The sequence below is a fragment of the Epinephelus fuscoguttatus genome, linkage group LG4, assembly GCF_011397635.1.
Source record: "Epinephelus fuscoguttatus linkage group LG4, E.fuscoguttatus.final_Chr_v1".
Taxonomy (NCBI): domain Eukaryota; kingdom Metazoa; phylum Chordata; class Actinopteri; order Perciformes; family Serranidae; genus Epinephelus; species Epinephelus fuscoguttatus.
The window spans coordinates 5,796,179-5,808,463 of record NC_064755.1 but is presented as its reverse complement, the minus strand read 5'-3'; the positions used below and the strand labels follow the sequence as shown (position 1 = coordinate 5,808,463).

At 40.9% G+C, this 12,285-nt stretch overlaps 1 protein-coding gene across 3 annotated transcripts in view; it reads left to right on the top strand.

Annotated features, from left to right (window-relative positions):
* The first annotated feature begins 2,817 nt into the window (after positions 1-2,817).
* far1 (fatty acyl CoA reductase 1) overlaps positions 2,818-12,285 on the top strand; it is a 51,629-nt gene continuing 42,161 nt past the window's right edge. For 2 of the 3 annotated variants that reach the window (XM_049574467.1, XM_049574466.1), the window contains exon 1: positions 2,818-2,956. The gene's annotated coding sequence lies outside the window, so the exon portion shown is untranslated. The remainder of the gene's footprint in view (positions 2,957-12,285) is intronic. The other variant, XM_049574469.1, reaches the window with a different exon arrangement.

Here is a 12,285-nt window from a genome sequence, read left to right as displayed (position 1 = left end):
CCATTAATAGACAAACTATACATTTTTTATCAGTGTATATAATAATGAATTGTCTGTTTTCAACATTTTAACATTTGCTGTCCTCACTTATCTTTGCCAAAAGGTAGTTCCAGTCGCAGCAGCCTCACACAGGTCAGGTGTGTGCAGGGGCGTTTCAATGCTTGGACGCTGGGGGCTTAGCCTGGACCTCTGTTAGGGGCTCTGGGGATCCTCCCCTGGCACTTTTTTAAATTTTAAATGGACCCTTTTTGAGCCGATGTCACGATGACGTAATTTTATTAGCTGGAGGCAAAACACCACAGGGCTGTAGGCTACGACGGAGTCTTAAAATGTCATTTTGTTGTGTAATTGCGAGCCAGGATAGAAGGAGTCATGGCTGAAAATTTAAATTTTATTGCATACCAGCCATCAGTGCCTGTCAACAAAAACGGCAGCAACAATAGTTAAATGTGATGAGACGAAAGGACTGGACGGAGGTGATCATCAAAAATGCTCAATGCTGGCAAACCGCACAGCACATTCAAACAGCACTCTGAATTTATGAACGGTCCAGTTTGTGCCAGAGTGTGCTCCAGCACTCAGAATGAGCATTTCTGAATGCACCAGTCGTATCATCTTCCTCCATTGTCTAAAACAAACTGACAGAACTCACTAGTTAGTGCTAGCTAATGCCTGTGGAGAATTGTTTTGCCTCCAGCGAAGCCCTGCCCACCAAAAAATGTCATACTATTTATTAACAGTAAAAGGGTGTGTAAACAAGCAATATTTGTGTCAATCAATTTATCTCATTGTGAATTAAAAAATGGTCAGCAGGCCACCTGGCATTCTATTGACTATGGCTAAGCCACGCCCCCCTCCACTCACTCGGACAAAATATCAACATTCAGTGACCAGCACTATGGCATGGGTCACTGTACACGGCATTTCGCAGGAGGCAATTGATGATCTTTTGAAACATACGATCAAATTTTGGTGCATCAAAGTGCCACTGGAGTTAAGGGCTTTGACTCAGAATATGAGAAAAGGATAACGGCATTTTTACCATCTTTACCAAGAGTGTCTCTGCGGTAGTTTGGTGCTGCAGTATTTACATTGAATCATTCAGCATAACGTTTGCCAACCTTTGTTATCTCTGCGATTTACAGATAAGTTAATGAAGCTAAGCTCCAGAAGTTAACGTTAGCTTAACTAGAGCCCTTTGGACAACAGCTAACAATGATGTACGATCACCAAAGTACAAAACTAGAACAAAATAGGCTAATGAACTCCCAGCAAACAAGGTGACATGATGAACAACGCAGCTAGGAGCTAACATTAGGCTAACTTTAGCTAACGTTAGCTAGAGATGTTAAAGATAACTTTATATTTCTTTCCAGCAAAGTGACAATATGTTTCCTCAAACACGATGTTGAGTTACCTTAAAACAGATGTAGACATCCTTGTTAATCTTATTCACATTGAGTTGATGTTGTGGTCTAACGTTACCGCACAACTTTATCCAAAGGAGACACTTTTCTCGGTTGAGATGTGGTTTAGGAAAGGGTAAAAAAAATATACCCTGTCACCCAGCCTCTCTGGATACCTTGTGTCAGAGTTGCATGTACCCCATGCACACTGTTTGACCATTTTTAAACTCCAAATCTCTGAAAAAGTTCATAAAACCGAACAAAACTGACTTTCTGTAATGCATTTCAATGAACGTCCAGGCAGAGAATGTCCGAGTATGGAAATGGCTTTACGCACTGTGATTGGCTCATCGCGTTTGAGGGCGGGGCTTAGCCATAGGTCAATACAGTGTGCCAGTAAACCCGGAACTCCGTTAGCGCTTTTAGCACTTTGGGTTCTCTCATCTAAAAGTTTTTTGAATGGGATTTTGGTAAAATGCCTCAAATAAGGTCTGTGGTTAACAAAAGCTTAAGCGAGTTTCAGGTTTTGTGTTACGACATAAAACACGTCAGTAAATACACTACTTGTGAATTTTGAAGCTTTTACGTGTCGTAAAAAAGGCGGTTGCTAACAAGTTGCTCAATACGACTACAAACCCTGTTGGGGACATTAAACGTCATCACCCCCGAACAGGCGAGAGTGCTGGCAGTCCACTATTACAGCTTCTTATTTAGCTTAAACAGTCCGTGGAGTAGTCATGTAGTCCATTAAGGCCTAACGTTAGCTTTTTACTTCTGGCGATTGCATTTAAGCTTCAAATGCGGTATGAAAGGTGTTCATATGTGAAGATTATCTCGCTGAACAAAACCTGTAAGTATCATAAACTTGTGTTAGCCACAGAGCTTATTTTCTGACATAATCCAAAACGCAATGCAAAAATCACATTCACTTTCTCTTCCGGGAACTAGCACGATGCTAAACTTCCGGGTTTTGACGTCAGCCCTGGCACACTCTATTGTGGGCCAGATTTGGCCCCCAGGCCATAAATTGATCATCACTGCACTAGACCTTTAAGTGTGCCAACTTTTAGCCTACAACAATTATAGCTGCAAGCTTCTACTGGTCATACTTAACCACAGAGGCTGTAGTAGCAAAACCCCTTGAGTCTGTTGAACTGAGCAAAGGTGTGTTTTACAGATTCTGAATTAAAATTTAGACTTGTAAATGGAATAATGAGTTATTTATTTCTTCTTTTGGAAGCTGCACAGTCTGGCTGTAATGGGATGTTAACCCCTAAAATCTGTATTTTCATTAGAGCTCCATGCCCACCCAGACAGAAGGTGCGTTTTAGTTCACCTGAAGCAGTCTCTATTGAGACGAAGTAAAAAACTGAGGAGTGAGACCTCCTTTTCACCCTATCTGCGCCGGAGACCGCCGACCCGCTGACGTCACGGCGGTACATTTATCCGCCCAGGCTACTGGCTTCCTGCTGAGTCTCCACTCTGTCGCTGCTGCTCTACTATACAACACACTCTCAACTTCAAGAACCGGGGAAACATCGACATTTCGGGTACGTAAAGCCTTCAAATTACGTCCACGAGCCGTGTGTGCCCTGTGCTCATTGAAGTGTGGCGCCCGTTGCCGCTTTTCAGAGCGCTAACTGGTTGTGTGACAGGCTGCACAACGTGTGACATCGTGTAGGAAGAGATGCACCAAGAGGAGGGAGGGGTGGCTCAACACTACTGTAGTGCTGGTGGAAGATATGCGCAGACATAGAGAGCAAGTTAGACTTTGTGGGCATTTACTCTATACTCACATTTCCCCGCAGATACATACGTGTCATACACTCACCATTGCGACCCCCCCCCCCCAATCCACCATGGGGCTCTAGTGCTAAACTAAAATCTTGTAATAATTTTTTCTTCCCTACCATTGGCAGTTTGTTAAAGCACTTAAATGAGGAAGGTTGACTGCTCTGCCAGCACTTTTAACTTAAGGCGCGGGCTCACTGAGCGGCCTCACTTTTAATTTACTCCCAGGCTTTACAGTAAGCACATTAAAGGTTGTCAAAACCAAATAGTCGATGTGGTTTTACTGTAAGCGGCGCCCACTGTGCAAATGGACGTTGAGTGGTGAGTGCTAATGATGTCAGACAGCTGTGTGGAATGAGAATCACGGGATCCGTTGCCTTCGCTTGGCCTGTTGGAGTCTTGTTTCAGTGTGTGTGTTTTACCTGCTCTGATATGTTGTCTCATGTAGCACGTCTGCTTTGCTCAGGTCCATCACGGTATCACTGTAAAGATGCATGATGTCGCGTATTGCACCAATGTGCAGACAGTTTGGGGGGTGAAAGGGGAAATGGTGCCCTCATCAGGTTTAATATACTAAGTTAGCGACTGTTCTTTACTTGTTGGTACATGGTGGTGGCTGGGGTGTGACTTGTTTTATTTATTTTTTACCCTTCCCAAAGCCACAGATATTTTTCCTTAAGCCTCACTGAGTGACTCAGAAAATGCATGACCCCCCCCCACCATAAGTTAATTGTTAGATTTTTAAAACTTACACTTTGATGTTTGAAAGTTGAAGATGAAGATGAAATTCTGGAGTTGAAAAAAGCCTTGGTGTTTCATAGGGCTGCCCCCTGATAGTTGACCAAATGTTAGTTGACCAAAAAGGTCATTAGTCAGCAAGATCTTATTGGTTGCTTAGACGCTGGAAAAAAAAAAGTGAAACTCTAAAAGTTGATCATTTTAGTGCATGGCTGCCTAAGCTTTACATCTGTCCCATGGACGACAGGCCTACACATTTATGAACAGCACCTATAAACAGCAACCTCAGATGCAACCTGCCGCTGCACTCTTGAAAGCTGGCACAAAAAAGTCTCAAGAGTAGCGCCCAGAACCCGACCTTGACTTTTCCAGACTGTTAAAGACGCAGCATGTGTTCGGCCCATAATAACACGTCGGGCAGGAAATCCAAAGTGTGGAATCATTTTGAGAAGGTGAAGGATGAACCCAAAGTGATATGTAAACTCTGCAGGCAAACATTTGCCTATCATTGGTCGACTACAAACATGAGGCATCATCTGAAACATGTAAGTAGCTACATGCCCATTAGCCACTTAGCACAATCATTACTGCTTAGCCGACAGTGTCATTAACAGGCGGCTCGCTCAGTGTGTGACGTGCACTTGTAGATAAAATACAGGCCAATATTAATGAAGGCTCATTAGTATGGTTTTGTATTTCTCTGTAATGTAGCACAGTGTTAACAATGTTACTACTAACTACTGTTCTTCTCAGACCTTGAACTCAAACCAGTATGTTGCCCCGCCCAAAATATATTATTCAACAATTACATCAATATCATAAAAATGTCAACTAATGGCGCTAAATAACGACTTGGTTGACTAGGAAAATTCTAAGTCGGGGGGCAGCCCTAGTGTTTAACACTTGTTGTGCCTGCTGGTTAGTTAGTGAAACTGTTTTGTTTTGCGCCAAATTTAAATGAGACGTAGAATGAAGTGATTTCGAGGAAACTACAAGAATATAATCACTTGCTTTTTCAGTCCATTAGATGAATTTTGCTGGGAAAAAAGTCTGAAATGAGATGAACAGACTGAAAACTTAATCTTATTAGATAAAACATGTTGACAAGCTTTTCCTTTGGGGACATAATTTACAGTTGACAAAAAGGTAATAAATAGCAATACATTTTATCTCAATACTCAGCATATCACAATATCGCAATATATTGTATCGTGGATCCTCTGCTGATTTTCAAAAGAGAGACTTTGCAGACATTCCTCCATTAAAAACAAACAAAAACAAACTTTAAATTTCCAATTATAATAATAAAAGGCTTGTTTAACCAAAAGTAACCCTTCCATTTTCACTTCTTTACTACTGACTACTTCTGACTAATAATTATAATAATAATTCTGTAAAATCATGATACCGTGAAACCACAATATTTTCTGAGACAATCATACAGTGAAAATCTCATACCATTGCAACCCTAGGCAGAAGCATTTCTGGTTATGATAAATGGTGTAATTTTGGCAATCTTGAAAGAAAACATGCTGCAAGTGTTCTCTGAAAATCTGCGGTAAAATAAATACAAAATGCAATGATTTAAATTTCTATACCCCGCCCCTAAGCCCAAATTAAAAAAAAAACACAGAAGAAATTGTGAGTATCTGTTATTTATTTAACATTTTCCACATATATTTCTGATGGATTTTAACTTAAAATAGACTTTTGGAGGCAGTTGTGTTTCTGATTACACAGAGCTATTAATCATTAGTGCTTAAATGCTTCACAAACACATCCAGATCCCTAATACATATTACATTTATTTGAGACTGGTCTGTTCAGACAGGCACACTTTCCTTCTGCTGTTGGTGATCTTGTGACATTCCTTGCTTCTTGTTTAACTTGTGTGGGCGATTTGACTTGTAGCCTCAGACAAGTCCATACAAGCTACAAGCAAAGCTTGTCTATTGTTACATCACCATGAGCAGGAAGTTGGCATTTTGAATGGAATAAGGAAGGTAAGGCAAGGCAAATTTATTTATATGACACGTTTCATACCCAAAGTGCTTTACAGATTACAGGTTATTAGGTATGAACACTAGAAGCAAATGACAAAAACATTAAAAGCAAACAACCAAAAGCACATAGAATAAAAAAAAAAGAAGAGACAAATAAGAATTGATGTAAAAGAGAATTAATTATAAGCAGTGGTGAAAAGATAGGTCTTTAGCTTGGCTTTGAAAGGTCTCAACATTGTTTCTCGTCTCAGCTCTTTTGGCAATTTGTTCCACATTTGAGCAGCATAGAAACTAAAAGCAACTACACCATGTTTAGTTTTTACTCTGGAAATAACCAGTAATCCAGAACCAGCCGACCTGAGAGCTCGGTGAGGTTCATACTGAATCAGGCGATCTGACAACTATCTTGGACCTAAACCATTTAGTGATTTATGGACAAGCAATAGAATTATGAATTTGATTCTGTGAGAGGCTGGTAGCCAGTGTAGTGATCTGAAAACTGGAGTTATAAGCTGAGACTTTCTGGTCCTTGTTAAAATCTTTGCAGCTGGATAAGCTGAAGCAGTCTGATTGCTGTCTTAGACACACCTGTGAACAGTCCATTGCATCAGTCCAATCTGCTAGTGATTTAAAGAATGCTACTTGTTTTTCTAGATCCTGTTTTGACATCAAGTTCCAAAGTCTTGTGGTGTTCTTAGCTGGTTTTTGCAGACAGGTAAACCTCAGTCTCTGTGTTGCTGATGCATCATCCATCACTGTGGTCTGATTAGGGTTGGGCGATAATAAGGTATCCCGCAGTATCTAAAAATCAGTACCAGTTTCATTACTGTCATAAAATAAAATCTGCCGCGCATAAAGGCCTATAGGGGCCTGATATAATATTAAATATAATATAGGCTATAATGTTTCTCTTATAACTACCCTTTACGGTTGTCGGGAGATGACATTTTGATAAAGTCTTTGGATGTGACGTCATCACGTGACAGCTGGGATGTGAGAAGAAAAGATGGCAAGCCACGCATCAAGTGAGTCGCCTCCCCCAACCCCTTCCCCAAAAAAAAATCACAACTTCGCAATTTCTGCAAGCAGCAGCAGCAGGTCCAGTGGCCATCGGCGTGGAGGAGGGAGAAGTCCACCTGAACCATCCAGCACCGCGGCCAAAGTTGTCAATCCACTACGTGCCCTGATCCAGCTGGATAAAGTAAACATGCTGGTTTTTCTGGCGAAAAAAACCTTGAATAGTTTTGAAGCATAGGATGCTGCTATAGTTATCATTATACTTTGTTTTTATGTCATTTTCAATGAGGAGTAGCCTGTTCTGACGGACAGAAAAGTTCAGACTTGGAGAGGGTGAACTTTTCAAACTAAAGGTAGGCTCTAAAAATAAACCAACAAACACTATTTCCCGTTGCTTCTCAGGATAGAATTAAGTATTGGCCTATAAGTATTGGATGCTATAGGGCTGTGTTTTAATTTAATTGATTTGTGTCGATTACTGTACTGGAAGTAGACTGTAGCCCACAGACAATTTGTTGTTACCGTATTTCATTCTGTTTGGTTGACTGCTGCTGATATATGCACTTTTTAAAATATTTGTAATATTTTAAAAGTTGTCAGTGTTATACATGTTTTGTTGTTATTTTTACAGTATTCTTGGCCTATGTAATGTTTGCTATTCTGTTTCTGAACGGTATAGGGGCAAGCCGACATTTTGACGACTCCCTCTGAGCCCTTCAAAGTGATTTTTAATTAGTCACGGTAATACCGTATACCCCGCGAAAATGTGGGGAAGGTTTAACGGTAACAAAATTTGGATACCGCCCAACTCTAGGTCTGACATCGTGCCTTTGAGTCAATATATTTTATGTGCTGTGTAAATCCCTTTTCTATAGGAGTTCGATGGCTGTCGACAAAGGATAACCACAGTATAAGAGATGAAAACTATGTTTTGTTGGATTTGTTTGACAGAAATTTAAGCGAATGTCTTTGTGATGAAGCTGTAAACACTTTGAAGGTTTTCCTTTTTGCCTGGCTTTTCACATTAGATGAACATGGATTGCTCCACTGAGACTGTTTTTAAAGGGATAGTTGAGATTATTTTGAAGTGGGGTTGTATGGGGTACTTATTTATAGACAGTGTATAACATACAGTAGATTGGAGAAGCAGGCGTCCATGTTGAACTACAGCCTGTTTCTCCAAACTGGAGTCATGTAGACTGATATCTGCCGTTTGTAACACACTGACTATGGATAAGTACCTCATACAACCCCACTTTAAAAAATGGGAACTATCCCTTTAAAATTTCATCTGTCTGTAAACTATTAACCTCAGCCACAGGTGCCCAGTTTAAGCGTTCTAATGCGTCTGATCAATTATTCAAAATGAAGATGTGGCATCAGGGATCAATTTGCTGCCTGTCTGTCTGACTGTAAGCTGCAGTAGGTCTGTCTGTTTTTACACAGGATCAAAGGCCACAGCAGGTCCTGGCTGGGCTCAGGCCTAAGATTACTGAGTGTTCTGTTTGTTAACATGTAGACAAGATTTTAGTTTTCCGTTCTTGGCTGATCAGCTTTCAAGGACGTGCGTATAGGAAAGTGCCAGGTTCTCTGTTCAGGGAATGCTGCTTTTACCTGTTTGTCCCAGTTCTACATTGTTCACTCTGACATGCACATGACTACAGTGACATAAAGGGGACACTAGCTTGGTGTAGCAAGAATTCTTTTTCAGAACTTCTTTAAGACAAAATCCAGAAGTTTCCCTCTTTGTTTAGGTCATGAACACATCCTGTTTTCTCAAATAAGGACCCTTGATTTGTAGACAAGGCAGCAGGAGGAAACATGAGCCTTGTCAGTACATGCAGTGTTACCTTAGTGGCTTGCAGTAGTTCTTGAAGCCAGCAAAATGTGTTGTCAACCCTCAGCTGTATTGAGGTTTGGATCTGCAGGCTTTTTGTCACTCTAGACTGATTTCTGGCATTTGAGAACCTTCTGTTGTAGAAAACTGGTCCAGCGCCCGTTCTAAACATGCCTGTTTGGAACGGGCTGATTGCTTGGCCTGTGGAATTGCTTGCAGTTTTCTTGAGAACTGCTCATATGAACAACTTCATTCCTGACCAGGGTCAGCCCTGGCAGATCTCATCTGGACTGCAAAGTGTGAGAGCAGAGTAAGATGCGGGGGAAAAGGGGTTGTATTGTATAGACCCTTAGTCGATCATGGGTGTGTTTTGGGTGTAACATGAATTCAACCAGTCAATATGTCATCTCCCATTCCCTTTAAACGCCAGGTGCACTTGCATCTGGTGCTCTGCTATTTGCATGGCTGATTCAGCAAATTAAAGAAGCAAGTGGTTTTCTGCTGAGAGTAATGCCGTTAGAGCAGTAATGTCACTGCAGTAAATATCCTGGGACATTTAAGCAGCAAAACTAAACATTGTAGTTATAAACCTTGACAGAGAAGACGGAGCTTAACTCACACTGCTGCCTAAATGTGCACAGTGTTTCTCTTAATGGGGAGTCGGACTGCAGCTCTGCTCTCTGCTACGTTCACATTTTACAAAATCTCATTAATATTTTCCTCATTACTTAGGTATTATTGCACCCAGCTGCAACCCATCCATGTGTCACTGTGTGTAACAAGCAGACTGGTATTCAAACACATTCATCATGAAAAAAGAAAATCATGTAATGCAACAGTCTGGACAAATAATGAGCAAACAGTACAAATTTGAGATAATTTCTAATGAAGACAGTGCAATAACCTGCTGAATGCTCAATGCGTAACATGCTTAGGTGCCAAGATCACGTGCAAAATCAGGCTACTGCATCTCAGGCTGTGCGAACAAAAGAGACTTTGTGTCTTTTTGTCCTCTGAGCAGGAACTCTGTATCTACAGCCTGAAGGCAGGAGCTTAAACTCCTTTTGCAGGGGGTGATCAGGACAGTTCAATATGGCCTGGGCCTTCCCCAGGACCTGCCTATAGTATAGGTCAGATGACTCACCACTATAACTCTGTTGGCCACTCTGACAAGCTGGCCAAGCCTATTTTTTTACTGGCCAGATTTAGGTTCCCAAACCATGCCAAATACTGCATCACTCTGACTTTAGACCACGTTTTTGTTGGTCAATGGGGCAGTCTCTTTCTGCTGCCTTAAAATAGCAATACACAAACAATGAGCCTGACCATAGCTTATTGTGGGACCTACATGCCCATTGGCGCACAGATGGGCGTAAGTACTACTTGCACAACGTGGATGCTGGCTGTGAAAATGACCACTGCATTGGTCTGAGACGAGAAATGACAGTTGTGCTATGCTGTGTGTCGCTTTGTGCCGGGTGTAAGATAGCGCCCTGTGTCTTTTTAATAAATGTAGTGTAATGATGAATGATGGTGAGACAGACAGTGTGAAACAGTTTTTGCCTTTGCAAAGTAAACCTGTGGTTAATAGCACAGCAATAGCAGTATTGCCTGCTGAGAGGCGGCCTCCTGTTTTTACCTGTGTTCTTAACATTAAAAGTAACATTACTCCTTCTTCCTCTTCATTCGATGCTGATGCACTGTTGATGTTATCACTGCTGCAGCTAGCAGAATTTTGCATGGCTCTGGCATTATCAACGGTAACAATTTTATTTTAGAAATGAAGAAGAGTTTGGTAGTTACATTAGTATATCCAGCAGCAAAAGTGACCTGCAGTATATAAGCTCTGGTCACTTGTTTAATCAAAGTTTCTTAATATTGAATGGGTTGTTTGTCCAAATTGCACCAGCAATACACCTGCCATGTGTGAAGTAGATTTGGTAGAATGGGTCTCGAGATATGTGAAGAACACACGGACAGAAAGAAACTGCTTGCTTTATAGAAATGTTTTTTCTTAGGTGTGCCTCTCATACACAGACAGAAAATATGCACGGTGCCAAAATATAAATACTAGAAAGGTTTTAGTCACACAACCATAAAACTGCATACAAGTCCTGACATAAGGAAAAAAAAAATCTTTATTTGGTGTGTACTCATTACTAGGGTTGGGAATCACCAGCGGATCCACAATACAATATTATCACAGTACTAAAGCTCCAATACAATATTATTGTGATTTTAAATATGCTAGGATATGCTGAGTATTGCAATAAAATATATTGATATTTGTTACATTTTTTCAACTGTAAATTATGTCCTCAAAGGAAAACTTTGTCTACATCTGTTTATCTAATTAGATTAAGTTTTCAGTCTGGCATAGTCCGTGCAAATATCACAATATTTTTTACCTTGATATTGATATTGTGATGATATTGTAGGATTAGCTCTTGATGCTTCCACAAACTATTAACAGAGTGAGATTTTTAAATAATCATCGGTAATGTGGACGTAATGACTGTGGGGAAAAAGCTAATGATGGAACAGGCTAGCAAGTTCAGAAAATTACATCACTTTAGCTCAATGCAGCCTTTTAAACTAGGAAAAGACAAGACATATGATAATAATATTGATTTGCTGCCCAGCACTAGTCTGTGTAAGACACAATAATTGACATTGAGCTGTCTCATGTTTGTACTGAGAGTATGTCTGTCAGGATGTGCAGGACAGCACTCATCCTGACTTTACACACTTTCTCTGGCTCGTGCTTGCATCCAGTGACTGATAGTTGCACCAGTTGTGGCCTAACAGTGTTCAAGTGGTGTTATTAAACAAGAATACAAGAACCAGAGGTTCTGTTCTGAATATGCAGCGCCGCAGCTTGAACCTCCCCATATTCAATTAACTCGCTATCTCTACTTTAAGCAGCCGGAGTTGGGGATGAGCAAGGATTATAAAACAAACACTCCCAGATAGGGGTGCTCTGATCCATCGGCCAGCGATTGTTATCAGCCAACATTCATCCTAAACAGTGAGAAGGCCGAGAAGACACCAAACGTGCGAGACAATTTCTCTCCATGCCGTTAAAATAGCTTCCCTAGTCTGACGCTTCTGACAAACTATAGCTCACACTGAACGTCCAGCTCACCTGCCTGTCCCGAGTTCAGACACCCCATCTGTCTCTCTTCACTTGCTACATACACACAGCACTGCACACTTATGTAGAAGCTGTGATACACTACTACTAACAGTGTTTACATTCAGCTTTGTTTTGTCCTGTATCGTGTCCACATGACTCACAAAGCACCTCTATACAGCATATGGGGTATAGGAAGCATTTTCATAAGTGTAATTTGACACACTACAACTGTGTTCAAATATGTGTCTAAAACCCTTCTTGTGTCAGCGGTCAGGCTAAATATCTTCCAGCAGTCCATAATAAAACACACTTCAGCACTGCTGTCATAAAAAATCCAGGGGGAGACACTGCTTGTGT